An 8,788-nucleotide genomic window follows, 5' to 3' on the forward strand; every position below is an offset into this window, starting at 1 on the left:
CATTCGATATTTTCAAATGATATTTTTTCCTTATTTTTGCCTATTTCTTTTAAAAGTTTTTCCTTAGATTTTTTTTTTTGGAAATTTTCTTCTCGCTTTACTTTAATTGGATATTCAAATGCCGTCTTGGTATCTTTGAACCATTTGACAAAGCTATTAAAAGTCTTAGCATCATTAATAAACCACTAATTTAAATAAATTCCAATCATAAATAAGCCTAGGCAGGGAGAGAAGACGTAAGCCAGTGTCCTTGTGACCAACTCTCAGAAATATAGACTTTCAGGACGACAAACAACATCCTGCCACGTGAGAAAACAATAATGAACATTTTTATCAAGAAGGCATGAAGGAATTTTTAAGGAACAAACTTGTTTTGGCATCCTTGGAGGTTCAAGGATATAATACCATTTTTTTGTGCCTTAAAGCCCTAACATATGTTTAGGTTATATGGCATTATATGCCGCACAAAGAAATTGAGGTTTAAAGGAAACATTAAAGAAAATAAATGTTTAAAAAACATGTTTTGGTTTTGCAAAAAATAAAAATTGCCCAAGGGAAAAGTAAGAAGTAAGCCGTCCGTGTGGCAGACATTTATATAAGTACATGATGTTTTACGTTGCTGTTGTTTTTGTTTTTGTTGACGCTGTTTCAAAATTACTTATGTTTATTGGCCTAGGGAAAGAAAATGAACTCAACTCAGTAAATAAATATAATAACAATTTGACATTTGAAGGTTTTATGTCGGTGCAATATAGATGAGATAGGTGGAATGGGGTGATGGGGAGAGTGGCGTTAAAATTTGAGCCAGGGATTTTAAATTTTGAAATGTCTGTGGCGGACAATGTAAATCAGCTTACAAACTTCAATTAATAAACGAAAAATACAAAATACTAAATTTAATAAATATAATTTAATAAATATAATCAAATGTTATCAAACTAGAAAACTTACAAACATATAGTTGTTGTATATGGCGCCCAATCTTGGTTTCATTATTTGTTTTCCACTTGTATTGTGTGTTGTGAAAGGCTTATAGGAGATTTAACATTTCTTATATTCATAATTCAATTTCCTTTCTTTTTTTGTAGAAAATTTATACTGACTTAAGTCTTGGCTTTTCGTACAAATCGATTTGTTTGCATTATTGAATTTAAATCACCAGATTTTCTTGTCGATCGTTTTTTTTTCTCTTCTTGCATTTGACAAAGTTTATAATTAAATTTCATTAAAAAGTTTCCCTATGCTGCGTTGCATTTTCCGTACAGTTTGGCTTTTCTTCCATTTCCATTTTAAGTATGAAAATATTTCCTTGCAAAGCAATTTGTTTGTTAAAAATATTTTCCGTTTTTTTTTCATTTTTGTGTGCTCTTCACACAAAGTTTGCTTTGGTTTTTTTTTCGTGGCTTGCGCTTTTTGTTGTTGCTGTGATATCGAGAAATGAACTTCCTTCCGACTTCCTCTTCTGCTTAGAGATGGCATAAATGATTAAAGTTTTTGTTGTTGTTAGTTTTGTTTTCTTCCCCAACTAGTTCTTACATTAAGTTTAGATCTTTGCCCATTTCTGGTTTCAATCGTTCGTTTCAAAAATGTCTATTTGCAACTAAGATTCTTGGTGAAAATAAACTGACACAAAGTCAGAGAAGAAAATATGTCTGGTGATTTTTATGCCAACCAAGTTTTTTTTTTGCATATTTTTCATTTACATTTCATGGTTGTCTTAAGGAAGTCTTACCAGGATATTGCTAACATAATTAATTTTCTATATTAATATCAATCTTTTAGGATTACTGATTTGTTTGAAGAAACTGAGGATTAGGGAGTTTGGCATTTATCGCAATATTTTTTACTAATTTTCATCTGTCTTTAAATAACAAGGAACATTTCTTTATCAACAAATGCAGAACATCATATTCTCCTAAACTGCTTATAATAATGTTCTATGGGTAAACATCCATGTACCCCCATAACTTTATATTAGTTTCTCATTAGAAACAAAACAAGTCCTTTTCTATAACTGTAACTTAATATTCAGGATATTTACGTCATTTGAAAATTGAGCACCTCTATCTAAAAATATAATTGACATTTAACTTTTAAGTCGTTGACATTGCTCTCTTGTTTCACTCGCAGAGCAATCAACAAATTCCTTTTTTAAAATATCCAAAATTTTTTTCTTGATATTTTAGCTTTAATGTCAATATAACTCTCATACATAATGGGATCCATAAACAGAACTGTGAAACTTCAAGGTGTCTATGGAAAATTTAATCAAATTTCAGTACAAAAAAAACTGAAAAAACCAATGACTCCTGACTTCACCATAACTAAATATATTAAGGGTAAAGGGAAGACAACCGTTTCTTTTTTTCCATTCCATCTTTCTACGAACTCAAGCAATTCAGGAGAATATAGCAGAAATAGCTTCAACAAGAAAAAAAAATAAGTAAAAAAGTCCTTTTCATAAGAAAGCAAAAAAAACATTATGATGACAATCAAAACAAAAAAGGAGAAGAAGAAGAAACGAGGGAGCATCTCAAGTGTCTCACATGTCAATTTCTGACGTAAAGCCACCTACCGCTTGATTCCATTTATAATTCTCTTCATATGATATTTTATTCTAGTGACTCTGTTGCTGCTACCAGCGTTTTCTCCTTATTCTTCTTCAATGCTTACGCGGCTTCAGCTTGTCAAACACTTAACTTAAATGCCGCCATAGTAAATTCACGATGGAACGAGGACGACGGCGACGACATCGGTGACGACTGACAATAAACATTGAACCTGACGTCCTTTGGTATTCGAACGTACAAAATAAGAAAAAGAATAAAAAAACACCATGTTCAGCACACAAGGTGTGAGTGTGTATAGGTGTTTGCGTCTTGTTGCCAAACACATGCGTTATACCAAGTGAAACTTAATATTCGCCTGAACGGGCCATAACTCCCAACGTAAAAAATGTATAACAAGAGGGGTTCTGGAATCTGGCTAACCACTCTACAACAAAATTCTGAGACAGGGGGTGCCATCTTTACTGTCGATTTAATGACGATTGCGGCTACATAAATTTAATGTTGCTTTTTTCAGCTGAAATATGTGCGCTACACACATATTTTTACACATTTACGTGATGTTTCATATGCACATTATAATATATAAAATTTTGCACGTCTACAATTCATGTATATTAGGGGTACTCACATGCAACGACTTTTAATATTTCACAAGAAAACTTTTAACACAAAATCCCATAAATAATATATTTAATTATTTATCAGATATTTTGCAATTGATTTATTTTTCAGAATCACTTTTTTGCAAAATTTAATTGAATACCCCTATTATTTCCCACACACATGCTAGCGGTAACACAACATATTCATGATGGGATTTACTGTGTCGTTCTCTGGCTGTGGTGGTGGTAGGAACATCAATGAAAAGCCTTATTAAATGTTGTACCTTAACAAAATGATAGCTTTCTTCTTCCTTGGCCTCTTTGGATTACATTTTTCTGTGTCGGAGTGTGTGTTGTTCAGAATCCTGTTTTCCTTTGTTACTACCGCTTTGTGTAAGTGCGTGTGTGTATGGGCGCTAGCAATACAAAAGGAAAAAAGACATTTTTATATATTTGATATATTTTTATGTTTATTTTTTAATTTCGTTATAAATGTTTATGTTTGCAATTTTACAATGTGTTGATTTATAGTTGTCAGCTTTAAGAGTTGTTATTAAATTGCTTGCACACAAATGAATACACATCGGAAAGCTGTAAATATTAAACCGGTTATTATTATTTTTTAATTTATTTTTTGTTGTCGGCTTTTGTCATATGTTTGCCCGTTTTGTAAATTGATACTTTTCGTTCCTTTTTTTGTTTGGATGTTATGTTAGAAAATGTTGTTGTCCTTTTTGTTGAAACTTTCAAGGCTTCTGTAAATTTATTAACAATCTGTGGGAACATTTTTGTTTGTCAGAGCGTTTTTTGCAATATCTTTCCCTGATTTATTCTGTGATTTATAGTTTTTTATTTACGGATATAACACTTGTATGGCTACTAATTGGGTAGTAGCAACAAATTTTTGACAGGGTTTCATTTGTGATCTAATAACATCCTCCAAATAATGTGGGAATATAGGATAATAATAAAATTGTTTTAGATTTGTGTGCAATAACATCATCGGTAGGCCTAAAGGCTTAATCTCTTTTTTTACAATTCCTAGAGAAGCTGATTAAAAATTATTTTATTTTTTGCTAACTCTTCTCCCGACTATTTTTTCTGAATATTTTCCATAATCACATATTTTTCGCGGAAATACATTTCCGATCATTTTTTCTAAAAGTTTACATTTAATTTTTAACGAAACCAATTATTTTCTTTAATCTTCATTTTTTCATATTTGATTTCCCTTTGAAATATTTATTAGCCGAGGTCACGATTTGTTTAGCAAACAATTTTTTGGTTTTTATTTGTTGTGGAAAACATTATCTTAAAAATCAGCATTCTTAAACATAAATCCATAGAATTTGCAATTTACACAGCACTCCATAACTAAACACCCCTTTATTAACACAATATTTTGCAATTCGTAATTTATTTATTTTTTCTTTAATTTTTTCTATAAATCTACTATGAGTTTAACAATAAACTAAAACAATTTACTATGTAATGTGTAAGGGATTTATTTTTCTTAAATATTTTGTAATATTTCTTAAGAAAAACATTCATCTTACCACAGAGGTCACAGTAGAGGATGTGATAAAATCTAAAGATTATTTGTTTCTTGTGAAAAACATTAAATGAATATTGCTTTCGCATGAAACGAAAACACCTTCACCATCCGAGGGATGGGAGGGAGTCTTTGCATTTCAGGTGAATTTATGTAAGATAATTACCCAACTAATTACTCATACAAAAAACCCCCAACATATTTATTTACATAAATTCAAACAGAATGTTTTTGATATTCCAAACGCCTCTCATAAAACTTAGGAAACCATAAAAGTAACACCACCCCATATACACGTATTCGTATTTATTTCCTCCAGCCCGAAGATATATTTCAAAATTCCAAATGTTGTTGTTTTGTCGGATATGAAAAAGAAAAGATGAAAACATTAACAGCAAATTTGAATAACACCACAGGTGATTTGGTGCTCAGGCGGTGAAAGATAGCCCAGATATCCAAACAAATTTAAAGTGGTAGTGGAGGTGGAGGAACACCGACACAAGCACACACACACACACACACTTTGTTTAGACAAATTAAGTGATAAAACACCAGCACCTTTACCCACAAAGATTACAGCAACACCATAAGTGTTTGTTAAACAACTTTAGTTTTGTTTCTTTGTGGAATGGCAAATGAAACATGTGGTGGAGGTGTTGGTGGTGTTGTTGCTGTTGTTTATCTTCAACATGACATTATTCAAATATTCTCTAGCTTTCCCCATTTCAAGTGGTGGGTCCATTAAAGTTTTCAACACCCGTTGCCAATATGTATGGACCAGTTTATTTATTGTGTCTCATTTCCCCTGGCTTTTGGTTTTGCTGTTGTTGTGGTTATGGTTATGGTCCGATAGTATTTCAATTTTGTAATTAATTAGAAAACTCTCGGTTTACATTGTAAAAATTGTAATAAATTTATTTACAAATTGTATATATTTCGTCGGTTGGGGTTTTTTGTTGTTGGTCTGATATTTAAGTAAAATATTACAATTGGAAATAAAAATGAAAACCAAAATAAATAAATAAAAAAAAAAATTCTGCAAAATTGTATTGTGAGTGTGATTCAATTTCGAATATTTTTGTAAATTTAATAGGGATATTTTGTATGTAATTACTTTTTGAATTGTGTGTAAAAACTACATGTAAATAAATTAAAAAATAAATATCACAAAAAACTCACAATACAAAAAACCTCAGTAATATGACATTGGACAAGACCACAATCCAGCAAATTGAGAGCGAACCAAGGATTATGATTACTTGTATAATAACACATAGAGGAGAAGAAGGGGAAGACGGAATTAGTACTTTTCAATAGGAATTTGTGGATTAAAATATGGATTATTGTTAATTAAAATATATTTACTTTTAGTACTCTTAGTACTCTTCAAATAGAATTTGTGGATTAAAAAATGGATTATTGTAGATTAAAATTTATTTACTATTTCCTTATTTTAAAATAATATATAAATTACATGATTTTGTATATTTTTTCTAAAAATATTGTCTTTTTTTTATCTTCAGGTAATAAAATAAAAATATTCATTTACAAAATAGTCCATAGTTAAGGTATGTTGTCCTCCATTTGCTTTATTTGTTTCACTTCTTTCGAACTCCTTTTACAAAGCAATAATAGTACTTATCTCAAAATAAAATTAACCCTAAGGGTCTGCAAATTTAGAAAAATATTTCCCTTCGACGACTAAGCCAAACACATCGAACGTATATCTAAAGAAGTCCATCTACATCCACCCAAAGCAATACAATTTGGAGTAGAAAATGAATTATGGCCAATTGTTGTGGCAGCAACAACAAGAACAGTAACGCACAAAGGCGTTTTTAATTTCTTGCCCTTAAAATGCGATAAGCCAAAACGATGTAAGTGAGCACAATTTAAACAGGCAATTGCCATTTACACATGCGCATCAAATCGCAAAGTCAAGAGATGCCAGTTGCTGTTTTAGCTCCAGCCTTCAATACATTTTGCGTAGGGCTCGTTCACATTTACAGATGCGCAAAGATATCTGCAAACAACAACTGAAACGTATCCAAGTGTGGCTTATTTAATAAAAGCGTGACTTAAGGTTACATTTATTACCCCCAAAAGATCATCATCGTCATCTTTAGGCAAAAGCTGTGAGACCGAGGCCAAGACCCAAGCTGAAACCTAAACACAAAAAGCGAAAGAAAGAGCAACAACAAACGCAGTTAAAGTAATAAAGATAAAGGTGGTAACCAGTAACACAGCAACAACAAACAGAACCCAAATTGGAATGGGTGTGTATCATAAAGTGTTTAAATTATAGAGTATTAAGGCAATCGTAACTACAACGACGCCACCACCAACACCACAGCCATCATCATTACTCGTTTAACCATTTTAACATTGTTTAAATAATATCGAAATAATTGGTCAATTGTTTGATTTGAGCCTGTTGCTATTGCTGCTGCGTTGAGGTTAACAACAATAGCTCCCCCAAGCCAATGATAAATTAAAATAAGTGTTTAAATATGAAATATGACTTTTGAGTTTTGTGTTTTTTTTTAGCCTTTAATGCTTATGAGAAAAAAACTAACCATCACCCCTTTTTCAGTTTGGCCAAACAAAAGAATCCAATTCTCTCAGCTGGTGTGTGTATAGCTGATATAATCTTTTAATCATAAACGTGCCATGAATAAGCATAAAGCATTTTTCTTACATCAACATCATCAATTTTTCTAAATACATTTCGGACATCTTGCCATTTTGGTTTTTAAGTTCCTTCATTTTTTTGTTGCAGCTTTTTTTGGTTTTGATTTTTGTTTCTCACACACAAACAGAAAAAACCCCTGCAGACGTTAAAGGAAACATGGACTTGGTTTATTTCATCTTAAAATTATTTACAAACAAAAAAATAAGACGAAAAAATACCAGCGAATTGTGTTGGCTTTTGTTATGGCTCATTTTTTATTTAAGGCGATTTGCAATGGTCAGTCAAGTCAGCCAGTCTGTCAGCCGGCTAGTCTGGCCTGTCAGCTGTACCACCTAAAAACTCAGTGACCTTAGTTATTCACTTTAAAGTTAGAGTGATTCAGCTGCAGTTGTGTTAACTCGATTCTTTGTTGTAATCATCATTTCAAAATCGCTATGGTAGAATCTCCCAGCGAGCGTAATTTGTTAGAAACTTACCGAACACCAAAGGCTATAGGAATTACGTTTGCGTGTAAAGTCTCACATTTTAGAGATTTCCAGTAGAATGTGTGTATTCCGCTACGAAATTATATTCAAAGCCGCATATCCTATAATATCGTAACTTTCTTTCATCCTTTTCGATAGAGAAAATAGGCTTTCTCTTGGTCCAACTTCATCGTAGTATCCGATGCGTCGTTATAAACAGTGAAGGTATATACAATGTCTACTATATACAAAAATAAAACTATAAGGAGAAAGAAATTACGGCTTTTCAAAACTACATGATGACTTTCCAAATGATCAGAACCAGGACTGGACCTAATTATATTTAATACTTTCCCTAATTTGGCAACTCTACAATCCCAAAATATATATCTTACATTTGGCATCCCTATTTATTTTATAAAAAAAAAACATTGTCCGAAATGTGTTAAGAAAAGTAGTTTCGCCAATGTCTAAGAAAACAAAAACTACAGATAAAAAAATACACAATGCAATACGGTTGCGATTAAATGGTTTCATTCTCTCACATCATCTGTACCCCAAGCCAGCCAAAGCCAACAAGACTGACTACAAACGAAAACGAAGAAAAAAAAGAGACGAAACATTATGATGAGGATTTCCTTTTGGGCTATACACAATTCGCATCATTTGCTTGCTATGCTTGAACTATGAAAGTAAAGTAACATTTGATGTTTTTCAAAGATATGCAAGGAGCCAATATAGCCAGCCACCGCCACTAGAATAAAGTTCCCCCCAAAAAAGGTTGCTGGTATTCCCATCTTACCATCCAGCCAACCCAAACATGTATAGACCCAACTGCAATCTATCTAATCATTTTTATTATAATCCTCTCTTTCTACTTTAAATATTTTGACATGGATGTAATTTCC

This window comes from Musca vetustissima, unplaced genomic scaffold, assembly GCF_032173495.1.
Source record: "Musca vetustissima isolate MV318-11 ecotype Yass unplaced genomic scaffold, APGP_CSIRO_Mvet_v1 utg6568, whole genome shotgun sequence".
Classification (NCBI taxonomy): Eukaryota; Metazoa; Arthropoda; class Insecta; order Diptera; family Muscidae; genus Musca; species Musca vetustissima.